General features: G+C 38.2%; 1 protein-coding gene and 15 non-coding genes across 22 annotated transcripts in view; all 16 read right to left on the reverse strand.

The window, feature by feature from the left end:
- The window catches only part of LOC131929107 (CAP-Gly domain-containing linker protein 1), a 46,997-nt gene extending 37,772 nt beyond the window's left edge, over nt 1–9,225 (reverse strand). For 6 of the 7 annotated variants that reach the window (XM_059285304.1, XM_059285307.1, XM_059285310.1 and 3 more), the window contains exon 1: nt 8,972–9,224. The gene's annotated coding sequence lies outside the window, so the exon portion shown is untranslated. Of the gene's footprint in view, nt 1–8,971 lie in introns of all 7 variants that reach the window. The other variant, XM_059285306.1, reaches the window with a different exon arrangement.
- A 2,715-nt stretch (nt 9,226–11,940) lies between these two features.
- On the reverse strand, nt 11,941–12,012 carry Trnae-cuc (transfer RNA glutamic acid (anticodon CUC)). The gene has a single exon. It is a non-coding gene; the product is annotated as a tRNA-Glu (tRNA).
- Nucleotides 12,013–12,296: 284 nt separating this feature from the next.
- On the reverse strand, nt 12,297–12,369 carry Trnav-cac (transfer RNA valine (anticodon CAC)). Its single transcript has one exon. It is a non-coding gene; the product is annotated as a tRNA-Val (tRNA).
- A 626-nt stretch (nt 12,370–12,995) lies between these two features.
- Nucleotides 12,996–13,068, reverse strand: Trnav-uac (transfer RNA valine (anticodon UAC)). The gene has a single exon. It is a non-coding gene; the product is annotated as a tRNA-Val (tRNA).
- A 756-nt stretch (nt 13,069–13,824) lies between these two features.
- Trnae-cuc (transfer RNA glutamic acid (anticodon CUC)) lies at nt 13,825–13,896 on the reverse strand. Its single transcript has one exon. It is a non-coding gene; the product is annotated as a tRNA-Glu (tRNA).
- Nucleotides 13,897–14,180: 284 nt separating this feature from the next.
- Nucleotides 14,181–14,253, reverse strand: Trnav-cac (transfer RNA valine (anticodon CAC)). The gene has a single exon. It is a non-coding gene; the product is annotated as a tRNA-Val (tRNA).
- A 625-nt stretch (nt 14,254–14,878) lies between these two features.
- On the reverse strand, nt 14,879–14,951 carry Trnav-cac (transfer RNA valine (anticodon CAC)). Its single transcript has one exon. It is a non-coding gene; the product is annotated as a tRNA-Val (tRNA).
- A 756-nt stretch (nt 14,952–15,707) lies between these two features.
- Trnae-cuc (transfer RNA glutamic acid (anticodon CUC)) lies at nt 15,708–15,779 on the reverse strand. The gene has a single exon. It is a non-coding gene; the product is annotated as a tRNA-Glu (tRNA).
- Nucleotides 15,780–16,063: 284 nt separating this feature from the next.
- Nucleotides 16,064–16,136, reverse strand: Trnav-cac (transfer RNA valine (anticodon CAC)). Its single transcript has one exon. It is a non-coding gene; the product is annotated as a tRNA-Val (tRNA).
- A 625-nt stretch (nt 16,137–16,761) lies between these two features.
- Nucleotides 16,762–16,834, reverse strand: Trnav-cac (transfer RNA valine (anticodon CAC)). The gene has a single exon. It is a non-coding gene; the product is annotated as a tRNA-Val (tRNA).
- A 1,048-nt stretch (nt 16,835–17,882) lies between these two features.
- Trnae-cuc (transfer RNA glutamic acid (anticodon CUC)) lies at nt 17,883–17,954 on the reverse strand. Its single transcript has one exon. It is a non-coding gene; the product is annotated as a tRNA-Glu (tRNA).
- A 284-nt stretch (nt 17,955–18,238) lies between these two features.
- On the reverse strand, nt 18,239–18,311 carry Trnav-cac (transfer RNA valine (anticodon CAC)). Its single transcript has one exon. It is a non-coding gene; the product is annotated as a tRNA-Val (tRNA).
- Nucleotides 18,312–18,942: 631 nt separating this feature from the next.
- Nucleotides 18,943–19,015, reverse strand: Trnav-uac (transfer RNA valine (anticodon UAC)). Its single transcript has one exon. It is a non-coding gene; the product is annotated as a tRNA-Val (tRNA).
- Nucleotides 19,016–19,754: 739 nt separating this feature from the next.
- Nucleotides 19,755–19,826, reverse strand: Trnae-cuc (transfer RNA glutamic acid (anticodon CUC)). Its single transcript has one exon. It is a non-coding gene; the product is annotated as a tRNA-Glu (tRNA).
- Nucleotides 19,827–20,110: 284 nt separating this feature from the next.
- Nucleotides 20,111–20,183, reverse strand: Trnav-cac (transfer RNA valine (anticodon CAC)). Its single transcript has one exon. It is a non-coding gene; the product is annotated as a tRNA-Val (tRNA).
- A 625-nt stretch (nt 20,184–20,808) lies between these two features.
- Trnav-cac (transfer RNA valine (anticodon CAC)) lies at nt 20,809–20,881 on the reverse strand. Its single transcript has one exon. It is a non-coding gene; the product is annotated as a tRNA-Val (tRNA).
- Nucleotides 20,882–21,512: the final 631 nt, after the last annotated feature.

The raw sequence follows: 21,512 nt of genomic DNA on the forward strand, positions 1-21,512 counted from the left end.
GAGCCTATATGACGGGGTCCATATGTCGCTGGCCCTTTTGACGGGGCCGATTTGACGGGGTCGTTTTGACGGGGTCGTTTTGTCGGGGTCGTTTTGACGGGGCCGTTTCGTCATTGGCCGAATTGACGCCGCACGATTTTAAACACCTAATGTAACTCAATAGCGCCTCGACGTTTTCAACAAGGTTTCTTGGTTTTGAAAACTAATAGAAAAATATTTTAATTAGTTTTCATCCTTTTTCCTATATAATGACATGTACGTGCCCATGTTTGGATGTTGAATTTTCTTTAGATAAAATGTTAAAAATAAAAGCTTGTGATTTCAAAGAGAAATAATTATAGAATATATTTTTGTCGCTGGCCTAACATAAAAACGGCAGTAATGGAGTTCATAAATAATTAAATATCACGCTGAAAACTATTAGAAAGTAGAAACGCTATATTAAACGGAAAGAAAAAAAAATGGCAGAAGCGTGTGTGTGTGAAAGAGAGGGAGGGAGGTGGAGAGCTACTGCGAATTAGATTTAAACATTCTCGTAGAGTTGCTGGCTTCTATCCAATCATTGATTCATTCATTCCTGTTAGTTTCTCATGCTCCCTTTCCCCCCCCCCCGCCTTGTTGATGCAAAACAAAAATAATGTACGAAATCCATCTACACATTAGCACTGAGCTTTCAACGTAGTGCGTTCAACAACACATACGGTTGTGGGTCTCGGGCCTGCATAGTAACCACATACGCCAGCAAAGTGACAACATATGCCAACATACATCTTCATCAACAAACAGTAGTGTGCCCACATAATACTAATAATAGCGATATCAAGTACACACTTGTAATGTGCTGTTAGTGACGTCATCAACACACTGGTGTGTGGTCTCCCTCCCCCCCCCCCCCTTCCCAAACTCCATCTCATGCCATAATCCACATACAAGTGTGTCCACATCATAGTGACATCATCAACAAATACACACTTGTAATCAGCCATTAGTGTCGTCATCAACAGTGTGTCCGTCCCCACCGCTCCACCTCATGTCATAATCAACACACAAGTGTGCCCACATCATAGAGACATCTCTCAACAAATACACACGGCTCTCTACTATCAGTGTCATCATCAACATCATCAAAACATACTCAAACAAGTGTACCCACATCGTTGTGTTGCCGTCTATAAAAACATGTCAGACCACATATTACAACTGTATGTCCTCTTCCATCATCATCAACACATACACAAAGACACTTAAGTGAACCCACATTTAAATGGCATCACGAGTTACTTTCATGTACGTCCCCCACCCCCGGACGAAATACAAAAACACTACAATGTATCAACAGAGCCACACTACACACAACAAAGTGATGCTTAGCGTTACATCAAACACTACAATGTATCAACAGAGCCACATTACACACAACAAAGTATTTACACACTAGATAGTAAGTGCTGACCTAGTTAAAAACACACCAGGTAATGAGGCAGTGCAGCCTTTAGTTTATACTTTACAACATAAACATTCAACAGCGTCGGGTTACACTAACCATATAGCTACACACTTAGGACTTAAAACTACAAGTTTATACTTTACAACATATAAACATTCAACAGCGTCGGGTTACACTAACCATATAGCTACACACTTAGGACTTAAAACTACAAGTTTATACTTTACAACATATAAACATTCAACAGCGTCGGGTTACACTAACCATATAGCTACACACTTAGGACTTAAAACTACAAGTTTATACTTTACAACATATAAACATTCAACAGCGTCGGGTTACACTAACCATATAGCTACACACTCAGGACTTACAAGAACACAAGATTTTTATGGCACACCTTCAAGACCCGGATAAACTTTCAACTTAAACCAGTTTAGATGTTTTAGTCAAGCATAGTATAGTAGCGTTAAGTTTATAAAATTGTAGGGAAAGTGGTAATCTGGGGATATACTTCAATGTGTTGAAAAAAAGAAAGGTATACAGTAGTAATAGTACCGCTGGATGTAACCATAATACATCTTGTAGCGCTAAATATCCGTATAGAATCTAACCTTTAAACTAACTCAACCGCTAAGCCGTTGTACGGTTGAAGTACCAAATATAAAACTTGAGTTACGTAGTTACAAGAAAGTTGGGCTGATAACAAAGCTCCAGAAATGTGTCATGCGCCAAAAGACTAGACAGTGGGAATCAACATCAAGGTTTCCCAGGCAGATGAGGCTCGTTAGCCGATGATAACAACCCATCTAGGAGAGAAAACGCTAAATCAATCAACTGCTGCCTTGTTGAATGCTCTTGAGTGGACAAAGGCAATGGAAGCAAATCCAGAAAAAAAACAGGCTGAAGTCAGTCAACGGGCCATATGGCGCATAGAATATTGACACGTAATTCTTAATTGTGTTGGAGGAAATTCCCTTCAATATTATACAATTAAGAGCGAATAAAATAAAACATCATGGTTTAGGTTTCGCTACTAAGAATTCTAGTCTCGCTGTTTTCGATCTTGAAGACTGGACTTCAACACCAGCTTTTGCTGTTGCGCGTGATCAAGACTATCCAGCTCTAATGGATAACCGACGTGAGTAAAGTAAAGAGCACACAATCACTTCACACGCCGCGGCCATCTGTCTTACATTGACCCCCATGTCTCGAATGGTCCGATACCTTTCTATTGTCTACCGGGCCATCTGCAATTCAAATTACATATAACCAACAACTAAGTGGTACCATGTGTGTTGGGTGTTTCTATGGAGACCCAACAAAGGTGGAAGAGTCTAATGACAATAAGGAGGATCGGTATACAGTTTAGTATCATTCAGTATAGTATAGAGTAATATGGACGTTTTCAAGCAAATGCGTGACATATAAGCAGTGTGAATCTAATCGTTAGCACGTGACATGTCATGCTGCTAAACTAAAAATAGACGTGCATTGTGAGCGAGGAGGGGGGGGGGGGTGGAGACGTGAAATCACGAGCTTAGCACAGCCGATAATTTTTACGGAATAAATTAGTTACCATCTAAATTTCCACAATCAAGAATTGAGTCTTGCATGTAATTCAATTAACCTTATACTTCAAAGGCATATATGATTACAAGAAACTGTAGCGGTGCTTGAATGTACAATAATGCTGACCAGGCTAGGGAATGGTTCATTTAGGACAGGGGTCGCATTAGGTCGCAACCCTTTCATGTGATTCATTTAAGGGTCAGAGTTTCTTACTGTTATCTTTTGGAAATAAAATCTATATAGAAAATACGTATTCTTTTACCAGTTAACACTGACTAGACATGGGTATCAGTTTGATAACAAGGACTGCACCATGGATCCTGTACACAGAGTCTATACCAGGATACCGTACCTGGATAAAAAAAAACTGGTAGCAGGGTAACATTAACTGGTAACACTTGGGTAACAGTTTGATAACATGGACAACACCATGGATCCTGTAGACAGAGACTATACTAGACTATGGCACCAAGATGAAATAAACAGTGCTATGATAATGAGATAAGCACACTACTTGCCCGAAGAGAAAATATACACAACAGCTCACGTAAACATAAAAGTCTGGAAAAATGAAGGTCTCGATAAATGTATTAGCAGACCCAACGGTGACCGCGCGGCTAGACACGGCATGAATAAATCCAAAAGAATTTTGTACGCGATGTGGAATCACCCACTTGTAACAATACGCAGGCGCGACACGGCACGTTTTCCTCTAACAAATAGATCAACTCACGGATCAATACAGGCAATCGTGTTACGTTGTGTGCTCGCACAGCCGACATCACGTTATGGACATCAACAATCCACGTTTGGTCATCTGGTTACAGCAACACGAGAACTTCATCTAATATTAATGGATGTATCTTTGTTGTGGGGGGGGGGGGGGGATTTCAGTTTCCATGTTTGAAAGCGCATTTACATTGATAATTTTAACTGCACAACTTTCCATATAATTAAGTAGTACACGTTAATTAAACGTAAGCAACCATCCGGAGATAATGTTTATGATTTCTGTTCTATAATATTAATTTACTGCCAAAGACCAGTCTCCGAGAAAGAAAAAAAGTTAACCAACGAGGCGGCATCATCGGGAGCGCTGAATAGGGAGGCAACCAAAAGCATGGGGAATCCGCCCCAAACCCCGCTCTTGAAGGCGCCCCAAAACCCGCTCTCGAAGGCGCCCCACACCCCGCTCTTGAAGGCGCCCCAAAACCCGCTCTTGAAGGCGCCCCAAAACCTCTCTTGAAGGCGCCCCAAAACCCGCTCTTGAAGGCGCCCCAAAACCGGCTCTTGAAGGCGCCCCAAAACCCGCTCTTGAAGGCACCCCAAAACCTCTCTTGAAGGCGCCCCAAGTTTCATTTAAAAAAAAAAAAAAGCAGTTTGTTTGACCAATGTCATGGTCATAATGATAACTCGCATGAGGAAAAAGCACAATATCTCACTAAAGGGGGAAGTCCACTAAACAAATTCCTGCGCAACTTCTTGAAATTATCCATGGTATTGGTATATTATATTTCGACAGTGTTTACAGCATCAAACCAACCAATTTAGCCTACTGTTACTCTAACATATTTAGTCTCGCGCGATATGTCGGACCCAAGCCCCGCGAGGATCGTCGTATTCCTAACGCCGCCTCTGGGCATCATGATGGAGTATAGAAATTAACCTTTAACCTATTTACGATGTATGAAAGACGAGCAGATAACGAACACACGGGCTTGAGTGCCGGAAGAGAGAAATTCGTTACAAATATTATTTCATCATTGGTGAGAGAGAAGCGCTAAGTAAAGGGATATTTTGGAACAAAGGTTTGAACAGATCACCGTCCCAAACACAAGTGAAGGGATGTTTCGTCAGTCTTAACAAACTAGTACAAACAATATTAAAACAGTCATGTCATGAATCCAATATTGACTAACCTATGTCAAAAGATACAACAACATACTGGTTTTCTAACAGAGTCCGTAGGCTTTGTTTTATTATTACACTACTTAAGTGAAGCTATAGTGAAGACTACTGTAGGTCAAACACCTACCGCAAGCCCTACCACTATTTTGCTGGAGTAGACCGATACCATCGAGTTTGTTATAGACCCGGCACTTAACTACTCCACATCCAAAGGCAGGGGAGGGATACGTGATTTAGCCAACATCAGACCCAGCCATTGATATTGATCCCTCTTATCTAGAGAGTCAAACTGTGTTTCAATTGGTGAGGTAACCGGAGGAAAGATGCTGGTAAATTTAAGTGAAAAGTAGATCTACCCTATTCAAACCAGAACACATTTTATCTGGTTTCTTCATGTGTTAGGAACATGAAAACATAAAATATCACTGGTTGTCTAATAAACTATACAAGGCTAAAAATGAAACAACTATTATCATCTCTTTAAAATAACATATCTTCCAGCTTTTATTCAGGCCCATTACAGTCTAGTATAGCTTTTAAAATGCAGACTTTAGGCTCCATAAAGGAGTGGATCTCTCTATTCATAAGGTCGCATTTGTCAGGAGGTTATGCTTGAATGACCATAAAGGGTTTTTATTTCTCACAGTAAACCTTCTACAACAACAAGAACTACAGCACAAGTCAGAAACTGCTGTTACCAGTCTACAGATATCTTGGAACACAAGACATACCTGTGTTTTACATACACACCTTTCACACCTGTTAAACCCAAACACACTGGGCTAGAGTAGCAGATGTGGTAAAAAGAAAATATTATTGAAACAATCATCAATATAATTTTAAAACATTCAAACATCTCTACTAAACCTTATTCTATAAGAAATAAGAAGAGAATATTAATACAAATTAGTTTGTGTACTTGATTTCTATTTGATCCTGGAACTTACTTTACCTGTTCTGCTTTATCATAATGCTCGTATTTTATTCACTTTATGGGGGAGAGATGGGACAGGACCATCAAAGCACTAAAACTAAAAATATGTCTCTAGACTATTTACCTACCAAATAAAAATCAGTTACAGTACATACACTTAGCTCTTTTCTATAAAGGCTATTCTGAAGGAAACATCTTTAAGAATGGTTGAAAAGAATATCACTGATCAGACCTAGTGGACAGTAGCCATGAGCTCATCAATCAATACATTCTTGACATACCTAACTCCCTTCTATACTGTTCTACATACCACATGGTGTGTAGCACATACATCTGATAAGTGTAACAGATGCAGTAGTATTCAGACCACCAGGCATCTTGCTGTTTGTTTTACACTCACAGCAGTGATACATAGATCTACATGCTACCAGAAAATCAGCCCCATATATATAGCCTATCTTTAATTTGAACATTAAAAATAATCTATGTGCCTGTTATTTTTTCCAAAAGTAAAAAAACAATGCAAGCAGTGGTGAAAAAAAAATTAAATAAGAGCCTTTTAAAGACTGAATGTAAAATCAAATATTTTGAATGCCTGACCAAACAGCTATACACAAAATGACTATTTAAACAACTCATAGATCTAGATGCTAAACTAGGTGTTTTTAATATACTTTTACTTTTAGATGTGGGTACAAGCAAATAATAAGTTAATTTGTTCAAGTTATAAATTTGAGTCTGCTACAAGTTTTATCAAGCTTGTTTCGTAAAATCCCATTACTCAACAATGAGCAACATAACACAAAAATATATTTTAATCAAGTATTTTGTTTGCCTGAGTTGCATCCTGGTGACATTATTAATAAACATGACTGCCAACATTCTTTAGATCCCTGTATAGGACTTTTAGAACACAGCACACACAAAATACAAGTTGCACACTAGCCTTTTCTCCTTAGAGGGAATGTTGCTTATATCCCTCTAGTCGATGGGTAATCCAATGTAACCAAATTCAACATTAAAAAATGGTATCAGTGCCAAACAGTTTCATGTTATCCAGATAACTGTGCCAACAGTGTTTGACAATTGAATCTTCAATTATTAATGAATAAACTAGGCTACTCATGGTTTATGTCGGTTTATTTTTTCATTGGTCAGCTGATAGTTTTTCAGTCTGCATTTTATGCTTTTAGTGGGTGATTTTGTTTCCTATGATTGTAGTGACAGATTTTGAAAACTAAAATACTTGATCTAGAATAGTCTAATATTAAGAATCGACCCTTAGAATCCCTAGAAGAACAAAATCCCCTGCAGGGGCCTAAACCATATGGTGGTCTTGTTGCATTAAATCGTGATTGAATCATATTCAAATAGGTGAGGCCACATATTTCTACCACTTAACAACAAAACAACAAAAAACCTCTTCAGCGATGATCTAGATCTAGGCTTAATCTAATTAATAAATTATTTAGGCCTAGCTACAAAATTATTTTAATAGGATTATGCCTACACATTTTCTGTAAAATATTATAAAATATAGTTAGAGCAGCAAAAAAAAAATATTCTCAAAATTAATTGATGAATTTGATGATTTGTGTAGAGTAGAGTAACTATAACTAGACTAGTAATCTCATGATTATTGTAGTGTTGAATATTTATATTATTGGGAAATGTTTGTTGAATTTTGTTACCATTAAAATTTAGATTTAAATCAGATCTAGATTAGATCTACAATCTAGTTACTGTAAAAGTAAACTGTGGGCCTAAACAATTTGTTCCTGGAAAATCAAGTGTATTTAATAAAGTATGCCTACTATTTTTTAGTACTAGGCCCCCTATAATGTAGATCATATAAAAATGATTAATAACATAGTAAAAACCACTAGTCTAGAACAATGATTAGCAAAAATTGATTACAAGGAATAATCATCAACTGAAACACAAATGCAATAGTATAGCAACAACAAAAAATAATGATTAGCAAAACTCAAACAGTGTAACTTTTTAACATGCAACTAAAAAAATATAGGCCTAATTCTAAGAAGTGGCGTAGCGAGGTCGGGTGTCACCAGGTGCGGCACTTAATGGTTCACCCCCCAGAGGCGTAGCAACCCTTCCTGGGGACAAACGTTCAATTTTCGACTTGCACCCCCCTTCAAACTTTTGATTTGCACCGTCCCCCCCCCCCCCTCAAACTTTTGATTTGCACCTCTTAAAAGACTATTTAACACTCGAATTAATCACTTAATTAAGTGGAATTATCATTTTTCTCTATATATTTTGCTATTTTTTGCCTTGGTGTCATCCCCCCCCCCCTAAATGGTGTCACACGGTGCGGTCCACACCCCCGCCCCCCCCCCCCCTCGCTACGCCACTGATTCTAAGTCTGACAACTACTACACAAGCATCAGTAAAATTAAGTAAAATAGTCTAGTTGTAGTTGAAGTAGACTAGCTTTAGATCTAGAAATCTAGATCTGGAAGAATATTAATCTTATATTCTTAGTCTATTCTTATTCCTTAGTTTAAAAAAAAAAGGGTAATCTATCGTTTTGGGTACGTAAAATCGCCCGCGACTTGTAATGTGAACACCAGGTGACTCCTTAAATTTTAATAATTATTTCACATTTTGAGGAGGATTTATGTTTTTTAAAATACAAAAATGTTTCCTTGTTTCATTTATGTACCTGTTTTTAAACAATTGAATTAAAACTTTCCCGTAATAAATGAAGACTAGCGATGTTTCCAACAGATGCAACAATGCTCATTTACTATAGCAGCCATCTTGTTTAAGTTTTATTTTTATAAGCTTTTAGCGGGAGATTCAGGGGGAAGTCACTCTATTTTACAAATGGCTGCTGTTTATATAGCAAATCTTGCTCTCAGACACTGCTGTTTAAAGTTAACTTCTGGCCTATATCGATATATTTAGCCATTGATTTAGGTTTATTATTCATTTATCTATAATATTTGACACAAACACATGACAATATACTTCTATTAAAGCCTTGACAATGAGGTAACGTTTTCGTACATTAATAGCCGCGGGCGATTTTACGTACCCAAAACGATAGATTACCAAAAAAAGTTTCTTTGCCAAGCTTTGCTTACCTTCACATTCAACTTCATTCAATACGTTGATTTCCAAAAAGTAAAAACAGATTTTTTAATGATTTAGGTTTGTGTATTCCGATAGCCAATAGCAACTGGTTTCCAGACTTATTATCTTACTTGCAAAACACTGGTTGCTAGTTATTATTTTGTTCCGTCAGTGTCTATTAGTCTGTGAAGATGTGCAAGTTACTTAACATTTCTCTGTTGTATTCTCGTCCTAGGAAATAGTTGTAGCAGTCGTGACTCACCTACGCATGCGCAAATTGAAACAATTTAACTAGGCCTAACAGGAAAGGGTGCCGCCTCCCTGTATTTTAATTTATAAAAAACAAGGATACCTTACGACTTATGAGCACGAAACAGTTTTGAGTTCTTGTAGCATTATGTTACATTCTTCTTCTTGCAACTTAGCTTAAATTAGACCAATTATTCATTTTATTTTTTAAATAATTATCTACTATTTCACCAACTTCGATCTCCGAATAAAGGCCTACCGCTTAAAACTAAATCTAGCTAGATCTACTCCGAATAGGAGAAATCCCTAATGTTTTGTTATAAATAATGGCTCTTAAGATAACTATTAAATTACTATTAATTCAGATAATTCCCCTGATAATTTAGCTGATAGCAGATAAATTTGCCTCGTTACTTTAATTGCGTGATGTAGGCTACGAATAATAACATTTGCTATAGGCCTACATCTGTGAGGTTAGACTAGCTGATGACGGACAAATTGTGTGACTGGCAGTGACAACTCAAATGAGTCGAATTACTTAAAATAAAACAAATATAATATAATAACAATATTTTTAAATGCACTAAAATTAAGAAAATAAAACTAACTAATTTTCTTTAATTTCTTACACATTTTAGCGATCAAAGCTTTTTATTAAAGACTACTAACTAAAGAAAGCTAATTTATTTTATTTTATTATTTTTCATGCATTTAAAAACTTGTTATTATAAAGGTTTTTATATAGTTTTTTTTAATCTCCAATTTTCAGTAATTTGTTTAAATTAAGTTACATGACTAAAACCTAACTAATAGCTAAGATAGTGTGTGGTCGACGCTCTGGCAAACAGCCGTAACTAAACAGTTGGCGTGAACGACAACTCCGCTTACCTATCAGTCGATCCCGTCTAGCTAGTTATCTCCCCTTCTATTACTGAATTCAGTAATTATTTTAAAATTAATGCTTAGTGATCAATCTAATGTCTAATTGGATTTTAAAAAGATAAATTTGTATTGTCATCGAAGACGAACGTGTCTGGAAAGTTTGAACGAAATCGTTGCATTAGAAAAGGGTAAAAATTTAGTTACTATATGTAAAATAAAAAAAAAACAAAAAAAAAACGGACGTTGTGAACTAAGTAAAAGTTTGTGATAAACAATGGTAAAATCTTGAATAAGATTTGGGGCCTATAACTATAGACCTACCTTAAGTAATTTAAAAAAAAACAGAAAGTTTTGATCATAATGGAAATTAAACAAAGTAGGCCTATACAGAGACAGTGGCGTCGCAAGATCGGGTGTCACCCGCTGCTGCACCTAATGGTGTCACCCCCCCGTACCCCGAAAAATGTATATATATATATATATATATATATATATATGGTCTACATACTACTATATATGTATATATAGTTGCAATTGGTGTCACCCCCTCCCATTTTGCTTAATGGCGTCAATTTGTGCGCACCAATAAATTCATGTGGGAAAAGCATCCTTTTCATCGTAATGAATAGATTTCAGTGTCACCTCCGAGACCCGGTCGTTGATTGACTTATCAGTTATTCAAAATACTCAACATAACTTTTTTTCCTCTATAAAGTTTGTAGTTTGTGTAATACTGTCACCAACCCCTCCCCCGGTGGATGGTTTTAAAGTAAAAATGTTTATCTAGTATCAGTTATTAGTATAGGTTGATTAACTCTCATTAATTAAACTGGCAACAAGTAGGCCTATATTTCTTCTATATATTTTGAAGCTTTCGCCATGGTGTCAACCCCCCCCCCCCTAAATGGTGTCACCCGGTGCGGTCAGCACTCCCGCCCCCGCCTCGCGACGCCACAGTACGGGGGTTAATCGCCACACTCTTTGCGGGTAAGGAATCTGACTTTATTGAGGATGCGAAACTTGCAATCGACAAGCCAGAAAGGGAGATCAGCGTGAACATAAAACGGCGTTACAAAAAGTGATGTCACATTTTCTAATCAATTATCACAGAGCAGTCTTAGTGAGTGCAGTATAGTAAGACACATTGACACGAGCAAAAGTCGATTTAAAGCAAGTTGTACCGCTTGCAAAAAAAAACACAAGCTGTTGGGTTTCATTTCAGTCGAAAACCAAAATTAAGGTTCTAGCGTGTAAAGCAGACGTGATAACCGCTACACCATAGAACCAGATGCCCTTCTGATTCAGCTATCATCCAAGTAGTCCATGCATCAACTGAACTGCAATATTCTGCTTTTACTCCGTTGAACTTTAGTATCTGGTTTCTTAGAACGATTCCACCGAGAAACAAATGGGATTTCAAGATTTTTGACTGCTTCTCGCTCAGCAACATGTAAGGCAAAAAATATTATGCAACCAGCTTCCTGTTTACTCTGTTATTCGTTTCTTGCTAGTCGACTGCAAAGTTGCCTTAATGAAATTGATAGCTGATTGTTGCTCATATGTTAAACTTGACAAGTATGGCACCATTTGTATCTAGAATGTAAAACGTAATAAACATAGAATGCACTACAAATCATAGGAAATCTAACGAGGGGAGACGATGAGTTTTAATGTACACAGATGGATTATTTTCTCCCTCTGATTTTTATATCCTAATCGTTCGTTCAAAATAATCAGTTGCTTATCAAGTAAAGGTAAATTAATAAACCTAGAAAGGATTATAACCGGATCTTTTTTCACTTAAAAAATTGCAACGTTGTAAAGGCTATCTCCGATATAAAAATAGTGATTCCCAAGCGGGGAATCGAACCCCGGCCGCCGCGGTGAGAGCGCGGAATCCTAACCACTAGACCACTTGGGACATGCACGGCAATAGCACAGATTCATACATAACGGATATTCAAACGCTTTGGAGTGTTTCTTACCTGTTATCCCAAACATGGCTATGAGACCTAATCTGATGAATGTTGGCCTGCGCTTGGTTATTCTGGTTGATTATCTCTAACATTCATCTCACAGCAGTCTTGGTTTCAGTATAGTGAGAGACATTGACAAGAGCAGAAGTCACTTTATAGCAAGTTGTGCCGCTTGCAAAACAAAACACAAGATGTTGGAGGATTTCTTTTCTATCGGAAGCCAAAAATAAGGTTCTAGCGAGGCTCGAACTCGCGACCTTCTGCGTGTGAAGCAGACGTGATAACCACTACACTATAGAACCGAGTAACCATTTGCTTGAGCTTTCATCCAAATTTGCCAAGCATCAACTGAACTGCAATATTCTGCTTCTACTCCGTTGAACTTTAGGCTTACCCAGCATTATCCAAGGTTGGATATGGATCGGTGTTGCCTACATACACATGCTCCATAAATAAGTATTGATACAGTTAAGTGTTGACCAATACTACTTTCTTTCAATTCGGCGATTCTTTCCCAACGTGTGCTTTACAAACATCAAAACTAAAAATCATTTCAGTGACTACACCAATTGTGCCTAAGAAATACCTTTAAATCTGGCTTCTTAGAACGTTTCCACTGGAAAACGATTGGGATTTCAACGTTTCGGTTGCTCCTCACTCAGCAACAAGCGAGGTGAACAGCACTAAAAAAAGGACATTTAAAAAGAATAGGAAACCAGCGTTCAGGCTGTTTTCTATTTTTAGATAGTAGATTGCAAAGTTGCCATAATGAAATTAATAATTATTTTTGTGCATATGTTAAACATCACTAGTATTGCACCATTAGTATCTAGAATGACAAGAGCAAAAGCCGATTTAAAGCAAGTTGTACCGCTTTCAAAACAAAACACAAGATGTTGGGTTTCATTTGTGTCGAAAACCAAATTTAAGGTTCTAGCGAGGCTCGAACTCGCGACCTTCTGCGTGTAAAGCAGACGTGATAACCGCTACACCATAGAACCTGGTGCCCTTCTGCTACAGCTATCATCCAAGTTCTCCATGCATCAACTGAACTGCAATATTCTGCTTCTACTCCGTTGAACTTTAGGCTTACCCAGCATTATCCATGGTTGGATACGGATCGGTGTTGCCTACATACACATGCTCCATGAATAAGTATTGTGACAGTTAAGTGTCGACCAATACTATCTCGGCATTTCTTTCCCAAAATCTACTTTACAAACATCAAAACCAAAACTTCATTTCAGTGACCACCCCAATTTTGTCTAAGTCATAATTTAGTATCTGGTTTCTTAGAACGATTCCACCGAGAAACAAATGGGATTTCAAGATTTTTGACTGCTTCTCGCTCAGCAACATGTAAGGTAAAAAATATATGCAACCAGCTTCCTGTTTACTCTGTTATTCGTTTCTTGCTAATTGACTGCAAAGTTGCCTTAATGAAATTGATAGCTGATTGTTGCTCATATGTTAAACTTGACAAGTATGGCACCATTTGTATCTAGAATGTAAAACGTAATAAACATAGAATGCACTACAAATCATAGGGAATCTAACGAGGGGAGACGATGAGTTTTAATGTACACAGATGGATTATTTTCTCCCTCTGATTTTTATATCCTAATCGTTCGTTCAAAATAATCAGTTGCTTATCAAGTAAAGGTAAATTAATAAACCTAGAAAGGATTATAACCGGATCTTTTTTCACTTAAAAAATTGCAACGTTGTAAAGGCTATCTCCGATATAAAAATAGTGATTCCCAAGCGGGGAATCGAACCCCGGCCGCCGCGGTGAGAGCGCGGAATCCTAACCACTAGACCACTTGGGACATGCACGGCAATAGCACAGATTCATACATAACGGATATTCAAACGCTTTGGAGTGTTTCTTACCTGTTATCCCAAACATGGCTATGAGACCTAATCTGATGAATGTTGGCCTGCGCTTGGTTATTCTGGTTGATTATCTCTAACATTCATCTCACAGCAGTCTTGGTTTCAGTATAGTGAGAGACATTGATAAGAGCAGAAGTCACTTTATAGCAAGTTGTGCCGCTTGCAAAACAAAACACAAGATGTTGGAGGATTTCTTTTCTATCGGAAGCCAAAAATAAGGTTCTAGCGAGGCTCGAACTCGCGACCTTCTGCGTGTGAAGCAGACGTGATAACCACTACACTATAGAACCGAGTAACCATTTGCTTGAGCTTTCATCCAAATTTGCCAAGCATCAACTGAACTGCAATATTCTGCTTCTACTCCGTTGAACTTTAGGCTTACCCAGCATTATCCAAGGTTGGATATGGATCGGTGTTGCCTACATACACATGCTCCATAAATAAGTATTGATACAGTTAAGTGTTGACCAATACTACTTTCTTTCAATTCGGCGATTCTTTCCCAACGTGTGCTTTACAAACATCAAAACTAAAAATCATTTCAGTGACTACACCAATTGTGCCTAAGAAATACCTTCAAATCTGGCTTCTTAGAACGTTTCCACTGGAAAACGATTGGGATTTCAACGTTTCGGTTGCTCCTCACTCAGCAACAAGCGAGGTGAACAGCACTAAAAAAGGACATTTAAAAAGAATAGGAAACCAGCGTTCAGGCTGTTTTCTATTTTTAGATAGTCGATTGCAAAGTTGCCATAATGAAATTAATAATTATTTTTGTGCATATGTTAAACATCACTAGTACTGCACCATTAGTATCTAGAATGACAAGAGCAAAAGCCGATTTAAAGCAAGTTGTACCGCTTTCAAAACAAATCACAAGATGTTGGGTTTCATAACTGTCGAAAACCAAAATTAAGGTTCTAGCGAGGCTCGAACTCGCGACCTTCTGCGTGTGAAGCAGACGTGATAACCACTACACTATAGAACCGAGTAACCATTTGTTTGAGCTTTCATCCAAATTTGCCAAGCATCAACTGAACTGCAATATTCTGCTTCTACTCCGTTGAACTTTAGGCTTACCCAGCATTATCCATGGTTGGATACGGATCGGTGTTGCCTGCATACACATGCTCCATGAATAAGTATTGTGACAGTTAAGTGTCGACCAATACTATCTCGGCATTTCTTTCCCAAAATCTACTTTACAAACATCAAAACCAAAACTTCATTTCAGTGACCACCCCAATTTTGTCTAAGTCATCATTTAGTATCTGGTTTCTTAGAACGATTCCACCGAGAAACAAATGGGATTTCAAGATTTTTGACTGCTTCTCGCTCAGCAACATGTAAGGTAAAAAATATATGCAACCAGCTTCCTGTTTACTCTGTTATTCGTTTCTTGCTAATTGACTGCAAAGTTGCCTTAATGAAATTGATAGCTGATTGTTGCTCATATGTTAAACTTGACAAGTATGGCACCATTTGTATCTAGAATGTAAAACGTAATAAACATAGAATGCACTACAAATCATAGGAAATCTAACGAGGGGAGACGATGAGTTTTAATGTACACAGATGGATTATTTTCTCCCTCTGATTTTTATATCCTAATCGTTCGTTCAAAATAATCAGTTGCTTATCAAGTAAAGGTAAATTAATAAACCTAGAAAGGATTATAACCGGATCTTTTTTCACTTAAAAAATTGCAACGTTGTAAAGGCTATCTCCGATATAAAAATAGTGATTCCCAAGCGGGGAATCGAACCCCGGCCGCCGCGGTGAGAGCGCGGAATCCTAACCACTAGACCACTTGGGACATGCACGGCAATGGCACAGATTCATACATAACGGATATTCAAACGCTTTGGAGTGTTTCTTACCTGTTATCCCAAACATGGCTATGAGACCTAATCTGATGAATGTTGGCCTGCGCTTGGTTATTCTGGTTGATTATCTCTAACATTCATCTCACAGCAGTCTTGGTTTCAGTATAGTGAGAGACATTGATAAGAGCAGAAGTCACTTTATAGCAAGTTGTGCCGCTTGCAAAACAAAACACAAGATGTTGGAGGATTTCTTTTCTATCGGAAGCCAAAAATAAGGTTCTAGCGAGGCTCGAACTCGCGACCTTCTGCGTGTGAAGCAGACGTGATAACCACTACACTATAGAACCGAGTAACCATTTGCTTGAGCTTTCATCCAAATTTGCCAAGCATCAACTGAACTGCAATATTCTGCTTCTACTCCGTTGAACTTTAGGCTTACCCAGCATTATCCAAGGTTGGATATGGATCGGTGTTGCCTACATACACATGCTCCATAAATAAGTATTGATACAGTTAAGTGTTGACCAATACTACTTTCTTTCAATTCGGCGATTCTTTCCCAACGTGTGCTTTACAAACATCAAAACTAAAAATCATTTCAGTGACTACACCAATTGTGCCTAAGAAATACCTTCAAATCTGGCTTCTTAGAACGTTTCCACTGGAAAACGATTGGGATTTCAACGTTTCGGTTGCTCCTCACTCAGCAACAAGCGAGGTGAACAGCACTAAAAAAGGACATTTAAAAAGAATAGGAAACCAGCGTTCAGGCTGTTTTCTATTTTTAGATAGTCGATTGCAAAGTTGCCATAATGAAATTAATAATTATTTTTGTGCATATGTTAAACATCACTAGTACTGCACCATTAGTATCTAGAATGACAAGAGCAAAAGCCGATTTAAAGCAAGTTGTACCGCTTTCAAAACAAATCACAAGATGTTGGGTTTCATAACTGTCGAAAACCAAAATTAAGGTTCTAGCGAGGCTCGAACTCGCGACCTTCTGCGTGTGAAGCAGCCGTGATAACCACTACACTATAGAACCGAGTAACCATTTGTTTGAGCTTTCATCCAAATTTGCCAAGCATCAACTGAACTGCAATATTCTGCTTCTACTCCGTTGAACTTTAGGCTTACCCAGCATTATCCATGGTTGGATACGGATCGGTGTTGCCTGCATACACATGCTCCATGAATAAGTATTGTGACAGTTAAGTGTCGACCAATACTATCTCGGCATTTCTTTCCCAAAATCTACTTTACAAACATCAAAACCAAAACTTCATTTCAGTGACCACCCCAATTTTGTCTAAGTCATCATTTAGTATCTGGTTTCTTAGAACGATTCCACCGAGAAACAAATGGGATTTCAAGATTTTTGACTGCTTCTCGCTCAGCAACATGTAAGGTAAAAAATATATGCAACCAGCTTCCTGTTTACTCTGTTATTCGTTTCTTGCTAATTGACTGCAAAGTTGCCTTAATGAAATTGATAGCTGATTGTTGCTCATATGTTAAACTTGACAAGTATGGCACCATTTGTATCTAGAATGTAAAACGTAATAAACATAGAATGCACTACAAATCATAGGAAATCTAACGAGGGGAGACGATGAGTTTTAATGTACACAGATGGATTGTTTTCGATTTGCACCCCCCCCCCCTCAAACTTTCGATTTGCATCCCCTCAACCTTTCAATTTATTTTTCCAACCCATTTTGGCGCCCCCTAAGGTCGGCGCCCGGGAACATATGTCGTCCCTCCCCCCCTCGCTACGCTACTGTTTTGACTGCTCCTCGCTCAGCAACGTGTGAGGCAGAAAGCAGTAGAATCAACTTTAAAAAATACGAGATGACCCGCGACGTAGCATACGCCGCTATCTAGTTGTTTTATTTTCTACTTATCAACAACTCATAATTTGTGAATTCGACCCCCCCCCCCCCCCCCAGAACCCCACCAGGTTTTATATCCTAATCGTTGGTTCAAAATAATTAGTCGCTAAATTATTAAACCTGGAAGGATTTTAACCGGATCTTTTCTCACTTTAAAAAATGCAAAATTGTAAAGGCTATCTCTGATATAAAAAATAGTGATTCCCAAGCGGGGAATCGAACCCCGGCCGCCGCGGTGAGAGCGCGGAATCCTAACCACTAGACCACTTGGGACATGCACGGCAATGGCACAGATTCATACATAACGGATATTCAAACGCTTTGGAGTGTTTCTTACCTGTTATCCCAAACATGGCCATGAGACCTAATCTGATAAATGTTGGCCTGCGCTTGGTTATTCTGGTTGATTATCTCTAGCATTCATCTCACAGCAGTCTTGGTTTCAGTATAGTGAGAGACATTGACAAGAGCAGAAGTCACTTTATAGCAAGTTGTGCCGCTTGCAAAACAAAACACAAGATGTTGGAGGATTTCTTTTCTATCGGAAGCCAAAAATAAGGTTCTAGCGAGGCTCGAACTCGCGACCTTCTGCGTGTGAAGCAGACGTGATAACCACTACACTATAGAACCGAGTAACCATTTGCTTGAGCTTTCATCCAAATTTGCCAAGCATCAACTGAACTGCAATATTCTGCTTCTACTCCGTTGAACTTTAGGCTTACCTAGCATTATCCAAGGTTGGATATGGATCGGTGTTGCCTACATACACATGCTCCATAAATAAGTATTGATACAGTTAAGTGTTAACCAATACTACTTTCTTTCAATTCGGCGTTTCTTTCCCAACGTGTGCTTTACAAACATCAAAACTAAAAAATCATTTCAGTGACTACACCAATTGTGCCTAAGAAATACCTTTGGATCTGGCTTCTTAGAACGTTTCCACTGGAAAACGATTGGGATTTCAACGTTTCGGTTGCTCCTCACTCAGCAACAAGCGAGCTGAACAGCACTTAAAAAGGACATTTAAAAAAAAAATGAAACCAGCTTTCTGTTCAGGCTGTTTTCTATTTTTAGATAGTCGATTGCAAAGTTGCCATAATGAAATTAATAATTATTTTTGTGCATATGTTAAACATCACTAGTATTGCACCATTAGTATCTAGAATGACAAGAGCAAAAGCCGATTTAAAGCAAGTTGTACCGCTTTCAAAACAAAACACAAGATATTGGGTTTCATTTCTGTCGAAAACCAAAATTAAGGTTCTAGCGAGGCTCGAACTCGCGACCTTCTGCGTGTAAAGCAGACGTGATAACCGCTACACCATAGAACCTGGTGCCCTTCTGCTTCAGCTATCATCCAAGTTCTCCATACATCAACTGAACTGCAATATTCTGCTTCTACTCCGTTGAACTTTAGCATGGTTGGATACGGATCGGTGTTGCCTGCATACTCATGCTCCATGAATAAGTATTGTGACAGTTAAGTGTCGACCAATACTATCTCGGCATTTCTTTCCCAAAATCTACTTTACAAACATCAAAACCAAAACTTCATTTCAGTGACCACCCCAATTTTGTCTAAGTCATAACTTAGTATCTGGTTTCTTAGAACGATTCCACCGAGAAACAAATGGGATTTCAAGATTTTTGACTGCTTCTCGCTCAGCAACATGTAAGGTAAAAAATATATGCAACCAGCTTCCTGTTTACTCTGTTATTCGTTTCTTGCTAATTGACTGCAAAGTTGCCTTAATGAAATTGATAGCTGATTGTTGCTCATATGTTAAACTTGACAAGTATGGCACCATTTGTATCTAGAATGTAAAACGTAATAAACATAGAATGCACTACAAATCATAGGGAATCTAACGAGGGGAGACGATGAGTTTTAATGTACACAGATGGATTATTTTCTCCCTCTGATTTTTATATCCTAATCGTTCGTTCAAAATAATCAGTTGCTTATCAAGTAAAGGTAAATTAATAAAACTAGAAAGCATTATAACCGGATCTTTTTTCACTTAAAAAATTGCAACGTTGTAAAGGCTATCTCCGATATAAAAATAGTGATTCCCAAGCGGGGAATCGAACCCCGGCCGCCGCGGTGAGAGCGCGGAATCCTAACCACTAGACCACTTGGGATATGCACGGCAATGGCACAGATTCATACATAACGGATATTCATACGTTTTGGAGTGTTTCTTACCTATTATCCCAAACATGGCCATGAGACCTAATCTGATAAATGTTGGCCTGCGCTTGGTTATTCTGGTTGATTATCTCTAGCATTCATCTCACAGCAGTCTTGGTTTCAGTATAGTGAGAGACATTGACAAGAGCAGAAATCACTTTATAGCAAGTTGTGCCGCTTGCAAAACAAAACACAAGATGTTGGATGATTTCTTTTCTATCGGAAGCCAAAAATAAGGTTCTAGCGAGGCTCGAACTCGCGACCTTCTGCGTGTGAAGCAGACGTGATAACCACTACACTATAGAACCGAGTAACCATTTGCTTGAGCTTTCATCCAAATTTGCCAAGCATCAACTGAACTGCAATATTCTGCTTCTACTCCGTTGAACTTTAGGCTTACCCAGCATTATCCAAGGTTGGATATGGATCGGTGTTGCCTACATACACATGCTCCATAAATAAGTATTGATACAGTTAAGTGTTGACCAATACTACTTTCTTTCAATTCGGCGATTCTTTCCCAACGTGTGCTTTACAAACATCAAAACTAAAAATCATTTCAGTGACTACACCAATTGTGCCTAAGAAATACCTTCAAATCTGGCTTCTTAGAACGTTTCCACTGGAAAACGATTGGGATTTCAACGTTTCGGTTGCTCCTCACTCAGCAACAAGCGAGGTGAACAGCACTAAAAAAGGACATTTAAAAAGAATAGGAAACCAGCGTTCAGGCTGTTTTCTATTTTTAGATAGTCGATTGCAAAGTTGCCATAATGAAATTAATAATTATTTTTGTGCATATGTTAAACATCACTAGTACTGCACCATTAGTATCTAGAATGACAAGAGCAAAAGCCGATTTAAAGCAAGTTGTACCGCTTTCAAAACAAATCACAAGATGTTGGGTTTCATAACTGTCGAAAACCAAAATTAAGGTTCTAGCGAGGCTCGAACTCGCGACCTTCTGCGTGTGAAGCAGACGTGATAACCACTACACTATAGAACCGAGTAACCATTTGTTTGAGCTTTCATCCAAATTTGCCAAGCATCAACTGAACTGCAATATTCTGCTTCTACTCCGTTGAACTTTAGGCTTACCCAGCATTATCCATGGTTGGATACGGATCGGTGTTGCCTGCATACACATGCTCCATGAATAAGTATTGTGACAGTTAAGTGTCGACCAATACTATCTCGGCATTTCTTTCCCAAAATCTACTTTACAAACATCAAAACCAAAACTTCATTTCAGTGACCACCCCAATTTTGTCTAAGTCATAACTTAGTATCTGGTTTCTTAGAACGATTCCACCGAGAAACAAATGGGATTTCAAGATTTTTGACTGCTTCTCGCTCAGCAACATGTAAGGTAAAAAATATATGCAACCAGCTTCCTGTTTACTCTGTTATTCGTTTCTTGCTAATTGACTGCAAAGTTGCCTTAATGAAATTGATAGCTGATTGTTGCTCATATGTTAAACTTGACAAGTATGGCACCATTTGTATCTAGAATGTAAAACGTAATAAACATAGAATGCACTACAAATCATAGGGAATCTAACGAGGGGAGACGATGAGTTTTAATGTACACAGATGGATTATTTTCTCCCTCTGATTTTTATATCCTAATCGTTCGT

Source organism: Physella acuta, unplaced genomic scaffold, assembly GCF_028476545.2.
Source record: "Physella acuta isolate Inbredline_101_S28 unplaced genomic scaffold, ASM2847654v3 ptg001599l, whole genome shotgun sequence".
Taxonomy (NCBI): Eukaryota; Metazoa; Mollusca; class Gastropoda; family Physidae; genus Physella; species Physella acuta.